This window comes from Bufo bufo, chromosome 5 (assembly GCF_905171765.1).
Source record: "Bufo bufo chromosome 5, aBufBuf1.1, whole genome shotgun sequence".
Taxonomy (NCBI): domain Eukaryota; kingdom Metazoa; phylum Chordata; class Amphibia; order Anura; family Bufonidae; genus Bufo; species Bufo bufo.
In genome coordinates, this window is record NC_053393.1 from 458784150 (window position 1) to 458804429 (window position 20280).

General features: G+C 44.0%; 1 protein-coding gene across 1 annotated transcript in view; it reads left to right on the plus strand.

Annotated features, from left to right (window-relative positions):
* Nucleotides 1-20280, plus strand: part of LOC121002299 (ATP-dependent translocase ABCB1-like) — a 1351406-nt gene that overhangs the window by 47889 nt on the left and 1283237 nt on the right. The gene's annotated exons all lie outside the window — the stretch shown is intronic.

The window sequence follows — 20280 nt, forward strand, 5'->3', positions numbered from 1 at the left end:
AGAGAGTCGCTTGTGGAGTTACTGGAGAGTTACTGGCGAGTTGCTGAGTTTCTGGAAGTTTCGATTGCCATCGGTGTTCTGGATTTGGAGCATACCTGTTCCATTCGTCCTGCTTCACCTGGTTTCACTGTGGGTCGCGTTTGCCCGTTAAACTGTAAGTCATCCACACGGTACAGCACGGGGCCTCACTGTTTGTCCCCTGTACCAACTCATTTCATTTCACCACCGTTGAACTCATGTCACGTTTCTCGCTTGCAAGTCACTTGCCATATTTCATGTCTGTCATGCCTTTCTTGGATTATGCATAAGGATACGACTGCACAGGAGCTCCGCTCCAGTCACCAACCCTGCAGTAAGCCAGCCAGGTTATTGTTTCCTGTGCATATTACCTCCCATTCTAGTTCTCATTCGGTCCACCACCCTGCAAACTCACATACAACGTGCCCCCTTTTTCTTGTTAAGCAGCCATGGCCAGAAAGTTTCACACACTTGCTTACATGACCCATCGGTAGCTCACAGGCAACACAGGCCACACTGCATACACCCTCCCTTCATGGACATCACCGCTGGACACGCGCCGCTGCTTCAGGTCCCCCCCTCTGCCTCCGGTTCCGTTCCACCACTCCTCCTACCACGCTGCCGATGGCGGCCGGCCACGTCTCTGTGCCTGGTCTGCGCATGCGCGGCCCGGGGTACTGCGCATGCGCAGCGATTCCGTCGGCGCATGCGCGGTGTCCCGGCAGCTGTCCGCCGACGTGGCTGGTGCGGAGAGCTGCCGGCGGGTCTGTCCGGCCTCCTGACTAGCCGGCGGAGCTCCGGACCAGGCAATCAGCAACATGCCCCCACCCACATAGGCAGCACAGTCCGTGAGGGCATCCAAGCCTTGATCGCTTCCAAACAACCACTTCATGTTAAGCATCCCTCCAACATCAGGTCAAGCAGCGCCCCAAAACAATAAAACAGAAACCCGCCACATCACCCTCATGGTCACATGGTCCACGCAAAAAAAAAAAAAGAAAACCCCGCCATATAGTCCCATGGTCACACGTTCAACTACGTATTTTAAAAGAAAAGAAAAAAAAAAAAAGAAAACCCGCCATAGTCCTCATAGCCACACATTCCAAAAAATAAAATAAATTTTTTTTAAAAATAAAGAAATAAAAAACACATGGTGTGGCGCCTACGTAGACCATGCGGTCACATGTTCACGACGGTCTTTTCAGCCCACATGCGAAGCCTCCTTTCTCACGTCTCGATCCAACCAGTCACACGCGCAAGCATGTACTTGTTTTTCATACCCACGGTCGCACCACAGTCCACACTCATCTTACCACTTTCTTTTAACCCCTTTTAGGTGGTCTAGCATAGACATATTTTTCTCTACACATGTGTTCTGTGAATTTTCTCACCACCAGGTACGTACACCTGCTCTCACGATTTGCATTTCTTTTCATTTCTAGGCCTACTATGTTCACAAGTTGGTTATTCGTTTGTCACGACAAGGGTCTTCTCTTAGCGAGCTGCAATGCCTCTGGCTCTTGTTTTCTCCATCAGTTCAATTTCACGGTTCGCGGTTGATTAATGTTTCGGTTGTGCACGTGGTTCGGATCACTACTGTCCATGCATTTTCCATCAGGTCTGGCTCATGTTTAACTACTTATCATCACCGTGAGGTCATCCAGTTCAGTCCCTTGGCTTCGGGGGCCCAGTGACCGTTCTTCGTGTTGTCCATTAGGGGTACCATACGGTTGTCGGCGGCGCAGTGTCTCAAGTTCATTATCGGAGATGGTCATGGTTATGCGAGTCCTATTGGTGCCGCATAAGAAAAAAAATCTGCCATTGGTCGCCCACGCATGGCTTCTCCTGTTAGTACGCACATACGACTCCACCATTAGTCGCTCACGCATGGTCTCTCCGTTCAGTTGTATACATACGACTCCGCTATTTGAGTCTCACGCATGGCTCCGCCATTTAGAGTCTCTCAGGCATGGCTTTCTCCATTTTGGTGTTTCACATACAACTCCGCCATTAGAGTCTCTCACACATGGCTTCTCCGTTTTAGTGTTTCACATATGACTCCGCCATTAGAGTCTCTCACGCGTTACTTCGCCGTTTACTTACACACATAACTCCGCCATTAGAGTCTCTCACACATGACTCCGCTATTAGAGTCTCTCACGCATGGTTTCTCCGTTTTAGTGTTACACACATGACTCCGCCATTAGTCTCACGCATGGTTTCTCCGTTTAGTGTCACGCATATGACTTTGCCAGTAGAATCTCTCACGCATGGCTTCTCCGTTTCAGTGTTACACATATAACTCCGCCATTAGAGTCCCTCACGCATCACTTTGCCGTTTAGTTTACACACATTACTCCGCCATTACAGACTCTCACGCATTTCTTCGCCGTTTTAGTTTACACATACAACTCCGCCATTAGAGTCTCTCACGCGTTACTTCGCCGTTTACTTACACATAACTCCGCCATTAGAGTCTCTCACATATGACTCCGCCATTAGAGTCTCACGCATGGCTTCTCCGTTTTAGTGTTACACACATGACTCCGCCATTAGAGTCTCTCACGCATTACTTTGCCGTTTTAGTTTTACACATATGACTCCGCCATTAGTCTCACGCATGGCTTCTCCGTTTAGTGTCCCACACTTGAATTCGCCAGTAGAGTCTCTTACGCATGGCTCCGCCATTAGAGTCTCTCACGCATGGCTTCTCCAGTTTTATTTTTACACATGTGGCTCCGCCATTAGAGTCTCTCACGCATGGCTCCGCCATTAGAGTCTCTCACGCATGGCTTCTCCGTTTTAGGTTTACACATATGACTCCACCATTAGAGCCTCTCACGCATGGCTTCTCCGCGTTAATGTTACACACATGGCTCCGCCATTAGAGTCTCTCACGCATGGCTTCTCCGGGTTAATTTTACACATATGGCTCCGCCATTAGAGTCTCTCACGCATGGCTCCGCCATTAGAGTCTCTCACGCATGGCTTCTCCGTATTAATTTTACACATGTGGCTCCGCCATTAGAGTCTCTCACGCATGGCTCCGCCATTAGAGTCTCTCACGCATGGCTTCTCCGTTTTAGGTTTACACATATGACTCCACCATTAGAGCCTCTCACGCATGGCTCCTCCATATTAATTTTACACATATGGCTCCGCCATTAGAGTCTCTCACGCATGGCTTCTCCGGGTTAATTTTACACATATGGCTCCGCCATTAGAGTCTCTCACGCATGGCTCCGCCGATAGAGTCTCTCACGCATGGCTTCTCCGGGTTAATTTTACACATATGGCTCCGCCATTAGAGTCTCTCACTCATGGCTCCGCCATTAGAGTCTCTCACGTATCGCTTCCCCATTTAAATTCTACACACATAACTCCGCCAGTCGAGGCTGGCTGCGTGGTCCCACAACCAGTAGGTTCCATGTCTTTTCTGCCTTCAGACCCGCTCGCATGGCTCGGTCATCTGTGGCTTGCAATACAATTATCTTGTGGTGACTCGCACACGTGGCTTGCGCCATTAGAGTCTCTCTCACGTTATCGTTTTATCTGACTTTTATTTTCTAGGTTGTCAGATTCCTCCTGGAACATAACATCACGCCCCCTTTTGTCATGTCTTCTCTTCTGGGGTTTGCTTCTTTCTGCCACCTTAAACTCAAATGTCATACAACGCCATCATACTCTATCGCACTGGCATTCAACACCACATGCTAATCTTACACCCTAATAACATCAGTTTAATGGCCTCTCACCAAATCAAAACCATACTCAGAGGTATTCAGAAAGCGGAACCCGCACGCACAGCCCAGAGGCTACCCATAGACAATCATGTCTTCAAGGCGTTATCCAACCTACTAGACGCAAGGCCTTTTGACACAGATACAAACTCCATCTTCAAAACAGCGATATACTTGGCTTTCTACGGATTCCTAAGACCGGGAGAATTCACTACATCTTCCCCGACCCAAACTACGCCTTTTCTCCTTGTCTCCCACTTGTCAAAACACATGGATCGTTACATCCTGACCTTACCTCACTCCAAGAACAGTCAGCGATTTCCTATCAACATTCCGTACTACCCTACGCACAACAGATGGTGTCCAGTCAGGGTTCTTGATGCCTACAGGCAGCGTCATAATCTTCTACCCTCACAGCCATTTCTACAGCTGCAAGTTCTGTACTCACCACCACCACCTTCATGACTTATGTCAGGTATTCCCTCTCACAACTAAGCCTCAACGCGGCCAACTATTCAGGGCACTCCTTTTGTGTAAGAGCTGCATCCACAGCCTCCAGTGCCAACATCCCAACTCATGTCATCAAAACATTAGGGCGCTGAAAATCATCCGCTGACTCGCGATACATACCCATCCAGTTCAGGAGGTCAGGGTTGCTTTCAAAAACATGTCTGGTTGAGAAATACGTGTATTGATAGTCTGCAATAAACTTGTTCTCTTCATTTTTGCCCTCTTCTTTCTCAGGCCTACCTCATCCTCTGTTTCGGCACACCACAACCGACTACGTTCATTAACCTATTTCCTAGGGTTCCTCACTGTACTATTGTAGGCGCCTTACACAAGTATTAAGGCAATTTGCCTGGATTTGTGGGAGGGGCCGAGATCCACCTCCAGCCTATTTAAGGCACTCCCCTTACCTGGCTCCTGTACCGTCCAAGGTCAGAACTACTTGACCCTCCCACCACTCCACTTATTCACACTCATTCCTTTCCATATCTTTTCCTTGGGTAGGCCCTCTTCTTTCTCAGGCCTACCTCATCCTCGGTTTCGGCACACCACAACCGACTACGTTCATTACCCTATTTCCTAGGGTTCCTCACTGTACTATTGTAGGCGCCTTACACAAATATATATATATATATATAAAAGAAAAGACACCGCAGCACATCCGTAGGTAAAAAATGTGGATCTTTATTCACCCTTGCGACGTTTCAGTCCACTTGCTGGGACTATTATCAAGCAATGCATCATACAGGGTTGTGGGTATTTATGTGGTCATAGCAAATTAACATACATAAGTGGCAGTTAAGAAAATATACAAGAAATGTGCAGCAAAATATCTCATATACAAATGAGAAAAACATCATGCCTGGAAAACAATATAATCGATACAAATATTTGTATGAAAAACATCCAGGTATAGTGATATTTCAAAAAACATAGTATAATATACAAGTGACAATCAACAAAATATAATAATCATCACCTGTGTAAGTGCAGGTGTAGACAGGGCCAGCAAGGAATCAGGTGAGCTCAATGGCAGGCGGATACACTATTGCGGGTAACACCGCATGGATACGGAGTCCCGGAACTAAAGCTGCGCATGTCCATGAGTTTACTCCAGGGATAATCACGTGGTCCCCTGTGAAACATGGAACTGTGTCTGCGCATGTCCGTGAGGTCATCCTGAAAATGGGCACATGATCCCATACGGAGACGTCACCTGACACGCCGCATAGCAGTTTATTGTGATGAAACGTAAATTGTTAATGCAAGCGTATTTCTATATGTATCAAAGGTGTCGGCTATTAAATCAGGATGTGACACCCCGGGTAAAATATTGGGTGACGTGCTATCTTGCGATGCACTATCATCCGAGAGTTATGAGTAGAGAAGGAGGGGAACAGCGGCAGCCGTTATCCTCCCATCTCTCTCACTAAGTAGTAACCCTATCAGGTGAAGAACATCCAAAGTAGCCATAAAGTAGCGCTCGCAAACATTTTAACAAAATCTAGTAAGTATGCAGCTGTCACGGGATGAGTCGTACATTTTCTAGAGTATCCACCCTCCTGTTGAGCAAAACCCTTCAATCCAGGGGTCCTATAAGTGATAAGAATAAAAAATATATTATCCAAATATATTAAGTAAAAAAAGGACAAATTCTTCAATACATAAACTGACAAGGACAGAACAGTGGGAAATCATATGAATAGCCATGGTTTATATTCGAAATTCAACCCCCCCCGGTTTAACCATTTGTAATTTAAAAATCCATTCGGATTCCCATTTTTTTAGCATTTTTATGCGGTTACCGCCAGTGCGCGGCAATGGGACATGATCAAGGATCATAAATTTTAAGTCACCTTCAGCATGGCCCATGGTCGCAAAGTGATGTGAGACAGGCAAATCCTTACGCTTCTTGTGTATAGAGAAGCGGTGTTGGTTGAAGCGGGACTTAAAATCACAGGTGGTCTCGCCCACATACAATAGCTTGCACGGGCACCACAAAACATAAATTACAAAACTCGAATCACAGTTTAAATAAAATTTGATAGAATAAGGAACCCCTGTAAGGGGATGAATAAAGTCACGTCCCTTCACCATGTATTTGCAGTTTACACAGTGGAGGCACGGGTAACTGCCAGTTTTTTTAGGAGCCAAGAATAACTGACGTGCACCTTTTTGTAGGCCTATATCATTTTTTACAAGTTTATCTTTTAGGTTGCGGACTCTTTTATAAGACATGATCGGTCGAGTAGAGAATTCTGGGATATTTGTGTGTTCTGTGCCCAGAATCGACCAGTGTTTGTTGAGGATTTTGTTAATGTGAGGACTAGCTTCACAGAAAGTGGATACAAAAGGTATTTTATGGGATTGATCCCTCTTGGTACCCTGAAAGAGTTCATTTCTCTCTTTTTGATTAATACGTTTTAATTGCTGTTGCAATATAGAGATCGGATAGTGCCTTTGTTTGAAACTTTGTGTCATATTGTCAAGAGTTATGTCTATTGTGGATGGGTCGCTGACAATTCTTTTTGCTCTAATGAACTGGCTATACGGTAATGACCGCACCATCGTCCGAGGATGAGCACTATCAAACCTAAGGACGGTGTTGCGGTCAGTAGGTTTAGTATAGACCTCAGTGCTTAACACACGACCCGTGCGTCGAACACTGACATCCAAAAAGTGTATCATGTTATCTGAGTATTCTAACGTAAATTGTGGAACAATTGTAGCTTCAATGCTGTGCCCGTCCAGATAACAAAAATATCGTCTATGTATCTCCACCACCTCAGCACATGGCTGAAGTGGTGGGACACATAGACGTATTGTTCCTCCAAATGAGAGACGACCATGTTGGCGTAAGTGGGTGCCACATTCGTCCCCATGGCCGTCCCCCTAATTTGCATATAATAATCATCTCCAAAGAGAAAATAATTATTATATAAAATCAGTTGTAACAGAGCCATAAAAAAGGTTTGTGCCTCTATAGTATAATCAGAGTTTTCCAAAGCAGATTTCACAACAGCCATACCAATGTCATGCTGTATCGAAGTGTACAGACTGACGATGTCGAAGGAGGCCAAAATGGCGTCCTCAGGCATCGTCACGTCTGCCAACTTTGTCAAAAAATCTGTTGTATCTTTCAAGTAAGATCTGGAATTAACTACATAAGTTTGTAGAACTTTATCTAAAAAAATAGAAGCATTACTGAGTAAAGAACCTCGGCCAGAAACTATTGGTCTGCCGGGAGGACATTGAAGGTTTTTGTGGATTTTTGGTAATAAATAAAGTAACGGAGTAACTGGATGGTCTATCTGTAGGAATTCACTTAGTTGATCATCTATGAAGCCTATTTGTGTGTATCTATTAACAAGTGACTTTAATTCTCGCTGTATATCAAATTTGGGGTCCCTTTGGAGTTTAGTGTACACAGCAGTATCAGATAACTGGCGGGCAGCTTCTGCTAAATACATAGATGTGTCCATGACCACTATCGCACCACCTTTGTCGGCAGACTTGATGGTGAGAGAGTGGTCATGGATTAACTGGTCAAGTGCCTCTAATTCCTGTTTGGTCACATTTGGATGTTGAATGCGATCAAAAAGGCCCGAGTGTTTTAGCTCCTGTATGTCTCTCAGTACCGCATCTGAGAATACCTCAAAAGCCTTAGAAGATATTTGTGGAGAAAAATCTTTTGTCATGCGTAATCCCCAATTAGACAGACATAATTCATGCATAGGCTTAATAGTGATACTCTGTACATCCTGGAAGTGAATCTTAAGTTTAATTAATCTGAAAAAATATAATAAATCAGCTTCCAGTTCGTACCAATTGATAGTACTGGCTGGACAAACACTAAGGCCCTTTTCTAACAATTGTAATTGTGTCGGAGTCAACAAATGAGAAGAGATATTTACCACAGTCCGTTCGGTCAAATGTTGGTCTTGCGCTGGTTTTTCTGACTTCTTGTCTTTACGGTATCGGTTTCTATGCCCACCGCCCCTTCTTGTGGTTTTCTTGCATTGATAGGTTGAGGTCCTAAAAAAGTGGCAGGATTACTGGTGTTCGATTCATCACGCTTCTTTCCTCTCTTTTGTCCTTGATTGAAGTTCTGTCGATTACCATCAGTCCAATTGTATATGTGGCCCGTCGTATAATCCATTGTATCTCGTTGCCATTTTCCTCTTTTTGTTTCCTGAATCTCACATTTGAGTTTATTCAAATGGGGTTGAAACTTATTCAAATATTCGTCAAAGTCCTGTGTGGACAGCGTTGCCTTTAAAGAGGCCTCCTCCACCGTTTTACTCACTGTTGTGGACATCAATTCTTTACGCATAAATTTAATGTTTAAAAGCATCAAGTCCAAGGAGTATTTATTGGAGATACGTTCATATTGGGAACGAAACCCCAAATCATGTGAGTACATAGAGGATCTCGGTTGTATACGCATGCCCCTAGGTATACGGTTAGTTTTAACATATTCAACCAGGGTTGTGGAATGCAATTCCAAAGTAATGCATTTTTTGGCATCGCGTTCATACCTCTTTTTAATATCCAGCAGTGAGGGAACGGAAAGGAAGTCCACATCGCCCGCACAGGTCTCCACAATCCTGTCCTTGTCAGCCTCAGTATATGAAAAAATAGCGGGTGAAAACTGATTAAACAGCGGATCCATAATTACCGGATGATGTGTAGTAATAGTGCTGGAAGTAAAAAATGGGTGCCAGCTCCTGCGGTATAGTGCAGACAACGAAGAGTCAGGGCAGCACACCTGATAGTGAATAGATGGGTGCCAGCGGTGGAAACACCTTACCAAGGTGTATAATATAAAAAAGAAAAGACACCGCAGCATATCCGTAGGTGAAAAATGTGGATCTTTATTCACCCTTGCGACGTTTCAGTCCACTTGCTGGGACTATTATCAAGCAATGCATCATACAGGGTTGTGGGTATTTATGTTATCATAGCAAATTAACATACATAAGTGGCAGTTAAGAAAATATACAAGAAATGTGCAGCAAAATCTCTCATATACAAATGAGAAAAACATCATGCCTGGAAAACAATATAATCGATACAAATATTTGTATAAAAAACATCCAGGTATAGTGATATTTCAAAAAACATAGTATAATATACAAGTGACAATCAGCAAAATATAATAATCATCACCTGTGTAAGTGCAGGTGTAGACAGGGCCAGCAAGGAATCAGGTAAGCTCAATGGCAGGCGGATACACTATTGCGGGTAACACCGCATGGATACGGCGTCCCAGAACTAAAGCTGCGCATGTCCATGAGGTCACTCCAGGGATAATCACGTGATCCCCTGTGAAACATGGAACTGTGTCTGCGCATGTCCATGAGGTCATCCTGAAAATGGGCACATGATCCCATACGGAGACGTCACCTGACACGCCGCATAGCAGTTTATTGTGATGAAACGTAAATTGTTAATGCAAGCGTATTTCTATATGTATCAAAGGTGTCGGCTATTATTTAACCTGTGATTCGAGTTTTGTAATTTATGTTTTGTGGTGCCCGTGCAAGCTATTGTATGTGGGCGAGACCACCTGTGATTTAAAGTCCCGCTTAAACCAACACTGCTTCTCTATACGCAAGAAGCGTAAGGATTTGCCTGTCTCACATCACTTTGCGACCATGGGCCATGCTGAAGGTGACTTAAAATTTATGATCCTTGATCATGTCCCATTGCCGCGCACTGGCGGTAACCGCATAAAAATGCTAAAAAAACGGGAATCCGAATGGATTTTTAAATTACAAACGGTTAAACCGGGGGGGTTGAATGTCTAATATAAACCATGGCTATTCATATGATTTCCCACTGTTCTGTCCTTGTCAGTTTATGTATTGAAGAATTTGTCCTTTTTTTACTTAAGAATAAAAAATATATTATCCAAATATATTATCACTTATAGGACCCCTGGATTGAAGGGTTTTGCTCAACAGGAGGGTGGATACTCTAGAAAATGTACGACTCATCCCGTGACAGCTGCATACTTACTAGATTTTGTTAAAATGTTTGCGAGCGCTACTTTATGGCTACTTTGGATGTTCTTCACCTGATAGGGTTACTACTTAGTGAGAGAGATGGGAGGATAACGGCTGCCGCTGTTCCCCTCCTTCTCTACTCATAACTCTCGGATGATAGTGCATCGCAAGATAGCACGTCACCCGATATTTTACCCGGGGTGTCACATCCTGATTTAATAGCCGACACCTTTGATACATATAGAAATACGCTTGCATTAACAATTTACGTTTCATCACAATAAACTGCTATGCGGCGTGTCAGGTGACGTCTCCGTATGGGATCATGTGCCCATTTTCAAGATGACCTCACGGACATGCGCAGACACAGTTCCATGTTTCACAGGGGATCAAGTGATTATCCCTGGAGTGACATTATGGACATGCGAAGCTTTAGTTCCGGGACGCCGTATCCATGCGGTGTTACCCGCAATAATGTATCCGCCTGCCATTGAGCTCACCTGATTCCTTGCTGGCCCTGTCTACACCTGCACTTACACAGGTGATGATTATTATATTTTGCTGATTGTCACTTGTATATTATACTATGTTTTTTGAAATATCACTATACCTGGATGTTTTTTATACAAATATTTGTATCGATTATATTGTTTTCCAGGCATGATGTTTTTCTCATTTGTATATGAGATATTTTGCTGCACATTTCTTGTATATTTTATTATCTGCCACTTATGTATGTTAATTTGCTATGACCACATAAATACCCACAACCCTGTATGATGCATTTCTTGATAATAGTCCCAGCAAGTGGACTGAAACGTCGCAAGGGTGAATAAAGATCCACATTTTTCACCTATGGATGTGCTGCGGTGTCTTTTCTTTTTTATATTATACACCTTGGTAAGGTGTTTCCACCGCTGGCACCCATCTATTCACTATCAGGTGTGCTGCCCTGACTCTTCATTGTCTATATATATATATATATATATATATATATATATATATATATTTAACTCTCCTCTTCCCCATCCCAAACCCCCTCCTCATATACCATCTCCCCCACCTCTCCTGGACCCAACTCTCTCTCCACAGGACTCCGTTTTTATTTAGCTATTTCTGCCATAACCTGGCAAATCTATGTTTTTTCTTGATCCCAACCAAATGAAATTCCTCTCTGGCAAGCGAAACTCTGGTGAGATTCTCCCATTCTTTAACCGTGGGAACAGCAATCCCTACCCTCCCCAGCGTCCAACAATGCATTTCCTGGCCTGAAACAGGAGTTTAGTTGCTATCTCTCTATGTTGGGGGGCATCCACTCCCTCCATCACCCCCAAAATATATTTCTCGAAATGCCTAGGCACTTTAAACCGGTGGTATTCCTCTATTTTTTCAATAATCTTTACCCAATACTCTTGAATTTTTACACATGTCCATAATATAAGTACTGTATATCGTCCACTCCTATCTCTCCACATTTTTGACAAGTAAAAACTTTAGATATGTAGCACTTCATTAACATCTTGGGAGAGTAGTAAAGAAGGTACAATATATTAAATTGAGTTATTCTATGGGAAGAGTTCCTTGAGACCGTTCTTTGCCTGTATAACCAATTCCCAAAAATCTTCCCGTTGGGGATTCAAGACCCCCTGCCATTTATACATTAGACTGTCCGCTGCTGTTTTGTTGTTCTTTTGGTGCAACAGGCATTGGTATATTCTTGAAACCAGTTTCCTACCTGGTATTAATTTGATGATATTAGCCAAAGGCTGCAGTAGGACAGTTATTTGTGTGCCTGTTCTGCCTCTCCAATCTAAGCATTGAAAGTGTGATCTCTGTAACTTACAGTTGTGCTGAGATAGCGGTAACCATTAATCTTAGTTGAATTGGCTGACAGTGACTCGATCCAAACGACACCTTGTAGATCGTGAAGAAGTTTATTCCAAACTGTGCATATATACACTGATGAACAAATGGATAGTTCAAAAAATCATTCTGTGAGCAGCTAACAGAGCAAGTAGCTGAGAAGAGGGGTGAAGCCAGAATGAAGAAGAGGGGAGGAGACAAGAGAGAGCAGAAGCTAGGGGAAGAGAGGAGGGACACACATAATGAAAAGGCAAACCATGCATGTGTAACATGATACTCCCCGTCGAAATCTATGATTTCTAATAACATTTATAACAATAATAACCTTGTTCAAGTCCATGAACAAGGAACATAAACAAGAAAACATTACTAGAATACTTGTAGAAAAGCTCTTGAAGTGTGGAACGGTAGGAAGTAGATAGTTCCTTGAGTCCATTTTCAGAAGGGAAGGCAGCAACAGCACCAGTCCTTCTTACCTCCCTTTAACAAGTTGCCTTGAAGGTCTGTCTTCAGAGGGGAAGGCAGCAACAGCACCAGTCCTTCTTACCTTCCTTTGTATCAACCTGGTGTGAGGAGTTCTTTACAAATGTGCCACTTACGACACTCTTGATTTGCGCTATCCTTGCTTGTGAAGTGATGAGCAATGTGAATAAGACATGCAGTCGCTCGTACAGCCGAAGACCACTTAGAAAACCGCTCAAATCGACGAGATTTCAGTTTTACTTTTGCTTCCACAGAGGTGTTAAGTATAACTGCAATGGTCTTGATTTCCTTATCAGAGTCCGGCTGGACAAGTTCAAAGATAGACTCTACAGGCCTTGAGAAGAATTCTTCATTCAAGAGTACTGGTGGGGATATCCATGATATATCCAGAAATGTAGCAGCAGGCACTGCTTGACTGCCTAAGTCGGCAGGGTTAAGGTCGGTGGGTACATAGTGCCATTGCTCTGGCGTGGAGAATTTCCTGATGCGTTCCACTCGATTGCCGACGTACACATGGAATTGTCTTGTTTGATTATGTATGTATCCTAGCACGATTTTGCGATCTGTGTAAAAGTCAAAGGAATCAATGTCAAGGTCTGTTTCGTGCTCTATAAGCTCAGCAATTTCCACAGCTAACATGGCTGCACAGAGTTCAAGCCTTGGGATGGTATGTGCAGGCTTTGGAGTTAGCTTGGTTTTGCCCATGACGAATCCTACTCCTATTCCACCGTTACAGTGTACAGCTCGGAAATAAGCTACAGCAGCTATGGCTTCCATGGATGCATCCGAAAAGACATGGATCTCTAGTCTGGTGGCATTCTTCAAGGACGCAGGAGTGTAAGAGCGTGGTATCTTGAACTGTTCCAATGCCTGGAGGGACTGCTTCCAGGATTCCCAACCTTTGTTGTTTCTCCTTGGGTAAAGGGGTATCCGAGTCAGTGTTCTCTGTAGTGAGTTGTCTGAGTAATATCTTACCCTGAATAGTAAAGGGTGCTATGAATCCCAAAGGGTCGTAGATACTGTTCACTGCAGACAGTACTCCTCTTTTTGTGAAGGGCTTGTCGCAAGCTGATGTTTGAAATGTGAATGTATCTTGTTTAACATCCCACAGCAATCCAAGGCTGCGTTGTGTGAGGGAAAGGTCAGACTCTGGTTGGAATTCCTTGGCACTGACAGCATGATCATCGGAAGGAAATGCTCCCATTACCTTATTGCTGTTGGAGATAATTTTGTGTAGTCTGAGGTTGGCAGTGGCGAGCATGTTCTGTGTTCTGGTGAGAAGGTCAATGGCCTCTTCTTCCGTAGGTAGGGACTTAAGACCGTCATCCACGTAGAAGTTCCTTTCCACAAACTGACGTGCATCTGTCCTGAACACCTGTTCGCCTTCTTGGGCAGTTTTTCTCAGTCCATAAATGGCAACTGCGGGGGAAGGGCTATTGCCGAACACGTGAACTTTCATCCGATAGTCTATGACCTCGTTGTTGACATCATTATTGCGATACCATCGGAACCTGAGGAAGTTTCTGTTATCTTCAAGGACGATCAAACAATGAAACATTTGTTGAATGTCGGCCATAATGGCAATTGGCTCTTGTCTAAAGCGGAGTAGGACTCCCAAGAGGTTGTTGTTCAGATTGGGCCCAGAGAGAAGATTGTCATTGAGAGAAACGCCTTCATAGCGAGCGCTTGAGTCAAAGACCACTCTAATCTGGTCAGGCTTATGAGGATGATAGACACCAAAACACGGTAGGTACCAGCATTCTTCTCCTTGTATAAGAAGGGGTGCAGGTTCAGCATGTTCTCTCTCAAACACCTTCTGCATAAAGTCGACAAAATGCTTTTTCATCTCCGGTTTCCGGTTCAGGTTGCGCTCTAAAGAGATGAACCGTGAATCTGCGTGTTGTCTATTATTTGGAATTCTCTTCCTTGGAGTGCGGAATGGTAGCGGCGCCACCCAGCTGTTAGAATCATCTTGATAGAACTCTTTACTCATGGTTCTCAAGAATTCCTTGTCTTCCATTGTGGCTGCTAACTCATTGTCTTTTGTGGTCACTTCAAACACTGTGTTACCAATGTTGTCATCCCGAAAGATAAATGCTTTCCTATCATCGAGTATGATGCGCTCTGGCGTACCTTTGACACACAGTCTTTCTTTCACACTATAGTGATGTTGTTGTCTTGGAAAGCAAGTAGTGCGTCCATTGGGCAGGACATGAGTTTTAAAGGAAGAAACCGAGAGAGGTTTCCTGGCGTTGCTACGACAGACGTTGCCAATAATGACCCAGCCTAGATCCAGATGCTGGGCGTAAGGTGCATCATGTGGGCCGTTGATTTGATGGCGCACCTTGTGCACCCTTAGGATGTCTCTCCCGAGTAGCAACAGGATATCAGCATTCTCATCAAAGGCTGGTATTTGATCAGCTATGTCTTTCAAGTGAGTATGGTGCAAGGCAGCTTCAGGAGTGTGAATCTCATCCTTGTTAGTTGGGATCTGATTGCACTCAATGATAGAAGGCAAGGGTATTTCCAAGTTGCCGTTGAGAGGAGTAACTACAAGGTCACTGGCTCTTCTACCCCAGACTTCTGTAATCCCTGCACAAGTACCTAGGGTATAAGGTAGAGCACCTCCTGTTATGCCTAAGAGATCAAAGAACCTTGTACTTGCGAGAGATCGGTTACTCTGGTCGTCGAGAATGGTATACAGTCTTATGGCCCTTTCAGGTTTGCCCTTTGCGTATACGCGGACCAAGCATATCTTAGCGCAGGATTTCCCACAAAGTCCTTCCCCACAGACTTCAGTGCATGTTGAGAACACTGGGGTGGAGGTTGCTTTTTGTTCAGCATGCTCCCCGCCAAGCTTTGCCCTGGGGGGAATGTCAGTGGATGGAGTAGTGCTGTGTTGGTACAGATGAAGGGCTTGAATGTGGTTGTCACTACCGCATTCTATGCGCTTAATGATGGCCTTACAGTCTTTTGCCAGTTGTTCTGTGGAAGCACAGCATCTGAAACAAACTCCAAATTCCTTTAAAAGTTCCTTGCGTTCCTGTAGAGGTTTCTTTCTGAAGCCGATGCACTTCTTAAGTGGGTGTGGCTTGTTATGTATGGGACATTGGCGATTCGGATCCTCAAGTTTCTTGTTTTGTCCAGTCTTCGGAAGAACTGTAGCAGGTGCAGGTTGAACATCAGTCCTTTTCACTGACACTGGACCCCTGCGGTCTCTGTGCGTTATGCGCGTGTTTGCAAGTCCTGGAGAAGGTGGACTAAGAGGGTTACAGTCACCGTAGAAGAAACTTGGGTCATTCTTAGAGTCCGCAATTTCCTTTATGAAGGTACAGAAGTAGGAAAAGGGAGGAAAGGCTACTCCATACCTTTTTCTTGTAAGTAGATCCTTGACTAACCCATTTTTCTTGGATGCCATAAGGTAGCTTAAGGACAATAGGGTTGATACCACGAGGGTTGTCAAGGTAACTAAGACCGGGTAGGTGGGTGTCAGCCTTAGCTAGTTGAAGCTCTAGTAGAAGATCACTAAGTTCTTGAAGCTTTAGATTGTCTTTAGCTATAATCCTTGGAAAGTCTTGCAACCTTTTGAGTAAGGCATCTTCGATGGCCTCAGAGCTGCCAAAGCTATGATCAAGTCTGTCCCAAGCAGCGTCGAGACCTGCAGCAGGATTGGAAATGTAAACGGTTTTAAGTCTCTTGATACGTTCAGCTGACTGAGGACCTAGCCACCTAATGAGTAGATCCAATTCTTCTGCAACAGTGATATCTAATTCGCAAATTGTTGCTTTAAAGGTGAATTTCCAGCCTCTGTAATTTTCAGGTTTGTCATCAAACATGGTGAGGCCCGTCCTAGTGAGTTCTCTGCGAAGGATGTACTTGGCAAACTGCGACATGTCTGTGTTTTCAAACTTTAGGTATACAATTGCAGGCGGAACAAAATTTGTTGCAGTAGCTGGTAAATTGACGTTGAGTGACTTGGGAACATAAGATGGGGCTGAGGCGCTTAACACTGGAGCTGGTGTACGGTCCAAAGGTGTTTTGGCTTGTAGCCGTATAATAGTGGATTGGTTAGAGGGTGGCAGGTTAGTGCGATAGTGTGGTAGGTTATTTCTATTCGTACCCGTTTCTGCCACTTGAGAAGGTGTAATAGATGTAGAGACAACACCTTGGTTAAGTTCTTTGGCTGCTATGACAGAGTGATGGAGTTTTGATGAGGTCTGTTATGACACTGATGCATAAGATATAACAGAGTGATGGCTACTGACACTTCTTTCATTGTCACTTACAGCCTGCTCTAAGACTTAATCTTGCCATGTCTTTGGCGTGCTCACATTGTTTTTCTAAGACTTCAATTTCTGCTCTCTTCTTTGCAGCCTCAGCTTGCTTCTGTGCAGCCTCAGCTTCCATTTCCGCTTTCTTCTGTGCAGCCTCAGCTTCCTTCTGTGCAGCCTCAGCTTCCATTTCCGCTTTCTTCTGTGCAGCCTCAGCTTCCATTTCCGCTTTCTTCTGTGCAGCCTCAGCTTCCCTCTGTGCAGCCTCAGCTTCCATTTCCCCTTTCTTCTGGGCAAAAACTGCCTGGATTTTAGAAGCTTCTGCATCAGCGCGGGCTTTGATGAGTCGTTGGCTGAGAGTAGAAGATGTTGATCTCAAGGATTTGGAAGATCGTGTGGAGCGCTTAGAAGTTGTGGAGAGATGAGATCTAGATTCATGGAGATGTGCGATTTTTACATCTGTTTTTGTCCTTGTTTGTATTACTAGATCATCTCTTTCAAGATTGAGCTCATTCAATTCCTGTAATTCTTTTAACCACTTCAGCCCCCCTAGCTTAAACCCCCTAATAACCAGGCCACTTTTTACACTTCTGACCTACACTACTTTCACCGTTTATTGCTCGGTCATGCAACTTACCACCCAAATGAATTTTACCTCCTTTTCTTCTCACTAATAGAGCTTTCATTTGGTAGTATTTCATTGCTGCTGACATTTTTACTTTTTTTGTTATTAATCAAAATTTTGCGATTTTTTTTGCAAAAAAATGTCATTTTTCACTTTCAGTTGTAAAATTTTGCAAAAAAAAAACAACATCCATATATAAATTTTTCTCTAAATGTATTGCTCTACATGTCTTTGATAAAAAAAAATGTTTGGGTAAAAAAAAATGGTTTGGGTAAAAGTTATAGCGTTTACAAACTATGGTACAAAAATGTGAATTTCCGCTTTTTGAAGCAGCTCTGACTTTCTGAGCACCTGTCATGTTTCCTGAGGTTCTACAATGGCCAGGGCAGTATAACTACCCCACAAGTGACCCCATTTTGGAAAGAAGACACCCCAAGGTATTTCGTGATGGGCATAGTGAGTTCATGGAAGTTTTTATTTTTTGTCACAAGTTAGTGGAATATGAGACTTTGTAAGAAAAAATAAAATAAAATAAAAAATCATCCTTTTCCGCTAACTTGTGACAAAAAATTTAAAATTCTAGGAACTCACCATGCCCCTCACGGAATACCTTGGGGTGTCTTCTTTCCAAAATGGGGTCACTTGTGGGGTAGTTATACTGCCCTGGCATTCTAGGGGCCCTAATGTGTGGTAAGTAGGTAAATGATCTGTGAAATCCTAAAGGTGCTCTTTGGAATGTGGGCCCCTTTGCCCACCTAGGCTGCAAAAAAGTGTCACACATGTGGTATCGCCGTATTCAAGAGAAGTTGGGCAATGTGTTTTGGGGTATCTTTTTACATATACTCATGCTGGGTGAGAGAAATATCTCGGCAAAAGACAACTTATCCCATTTTTTATACAAAGTTGGCATTTGACCAAGATATTTATCTCACCCAGCATGGGTATATGTAAAATGACACCCCAAAACACATTGCCCAACTTCTCCTGAGTACGGTGATACCAGATGTGTGACACTTTTTTGCAGCCTAGGTGGGCAAAGGGGCCCACATTCCAAAGAGCACCTTTCGGATTTCACCGGCCATTTTTTACAGATTTTGATTTCAAACCACTTCTCACGCATTCGGGCCCCTAAAATGCCAGGGCAGTATAACTACCCCACAAGTGACCCCATTTTGGAAAGAAGACACCCCAAGATATTTTGTGATGGGCATAGTGAGTTCATGGAAGTTTTTATTTTTTGTCACAAGTTAGTGGAATATGAGACTTTGTAAGAAAAAAAAAAAAAAAAATCATCAATCATCTTGACCAAGATATTTATCTCACCCAGCATGGGTATATGTAAAATGACACCCCAAAACACATTGCCCAACTTTATGAGGGCATTTTTAGACATTTGGATCCCAGACTTCTTCTCGCTTTAGGGCCCCTAAAATACCAGGGCAGTATAAATACCCCACATGTGACCCCATTTTGGAAAGAAGACACCCCAAGGTATTCAATGAGGGGCATGGCGAGTTCATAGAATTTTTTTTTTTTTGGCACAAGTTAGCGGAAATTGATTTATTTATTTTTTCTCACAAAGTCTCCCTTTCCGCTAACTTGGGACAAAAATTTCAATCTTTCATGGACTCAATATGCCCCTCACGGAATACCTTAGGGTGTCTTCTTTCCGAAATGGGGTCACATGTGGGGTATTTATACTGCCCTGGCATTCTAGGGGCCCTAAAGCGTGAGAAGTCTGGAATATAAATGTCTAAAAAATTTTACGCATTTGGATTCCGTGAGGGGTATGGTGAGTTCATGTGAGATTTTATTTTTTGACACAAGTTAGTGGAATATGAGACTTTGTAAGAAAAAAATAAATAATTTCCGCTAACTTGGGCCAATAAAATGTCTGAATGGAGCCTTACAGGGGGGTGATCAATGACAGGGGGGTGATCAGGGAGTCTATATGGGGTGATCACCCCCCTGTCATTGATCACCCCCCTATAAGGCTCCATTCAGATGTCCGTATGTGTTTTGCGGATCCGATCCATGTATCCGTGGATCCGTAAAAAACATACGGACGTTTGAATGGAGCCTTACAGGGGGGTGATCAATGACAGGGGGGTGATCAATGACAGGGGGGTGATCAGGGAGTCTATATGGGGTGATCACCCCCCTGTCATTGATCACCCCCCTATAAGGCTACATTCAGATGTCCGTATGTGTTATGAGGATCAGATCCATGTATCCGTGGATCCGTAAAAAACATACGGACGTTTGAATGGAGCCTTACAGGGGGGTGATCAATGACAGGGGGGTGATCAGGGAGTCTTTATGGGGTGATCACCCCCCTGTCATTGATCACCCCCCTATAAGGCTACATTCAGATGTCCGTATGTATTTTGCGGATCCGATCCATGTATCCGTGGATCCGTAAAAAACATACGGACGTTTGAATGGAGCCTTACAGGGGGGTGATCAATGACAGGGGGGAAATCAGGGAGTCTATATGGGGTGATCACCCCCCTGTCATTGATCACCCCCCTATAAGGCTACATTCAGATGTCCGTATGTGTTTTGCGGATCCGATCCGTGGATCCGTAAAAAAAATACAGACGTTTGGATGGAGCCTTACAGGGGGGTGATCATTGACAGGTGGGTGATCAGGGAGTCTATATGGTGTGATCAGGGGTGATCAGGGGTGAATAAGGGGTTAATAAGTGACAGGGGGGGTGTAGTGTAGTGGTGTTTGGTGCTACATATTACTGAGCTGCCTGTGT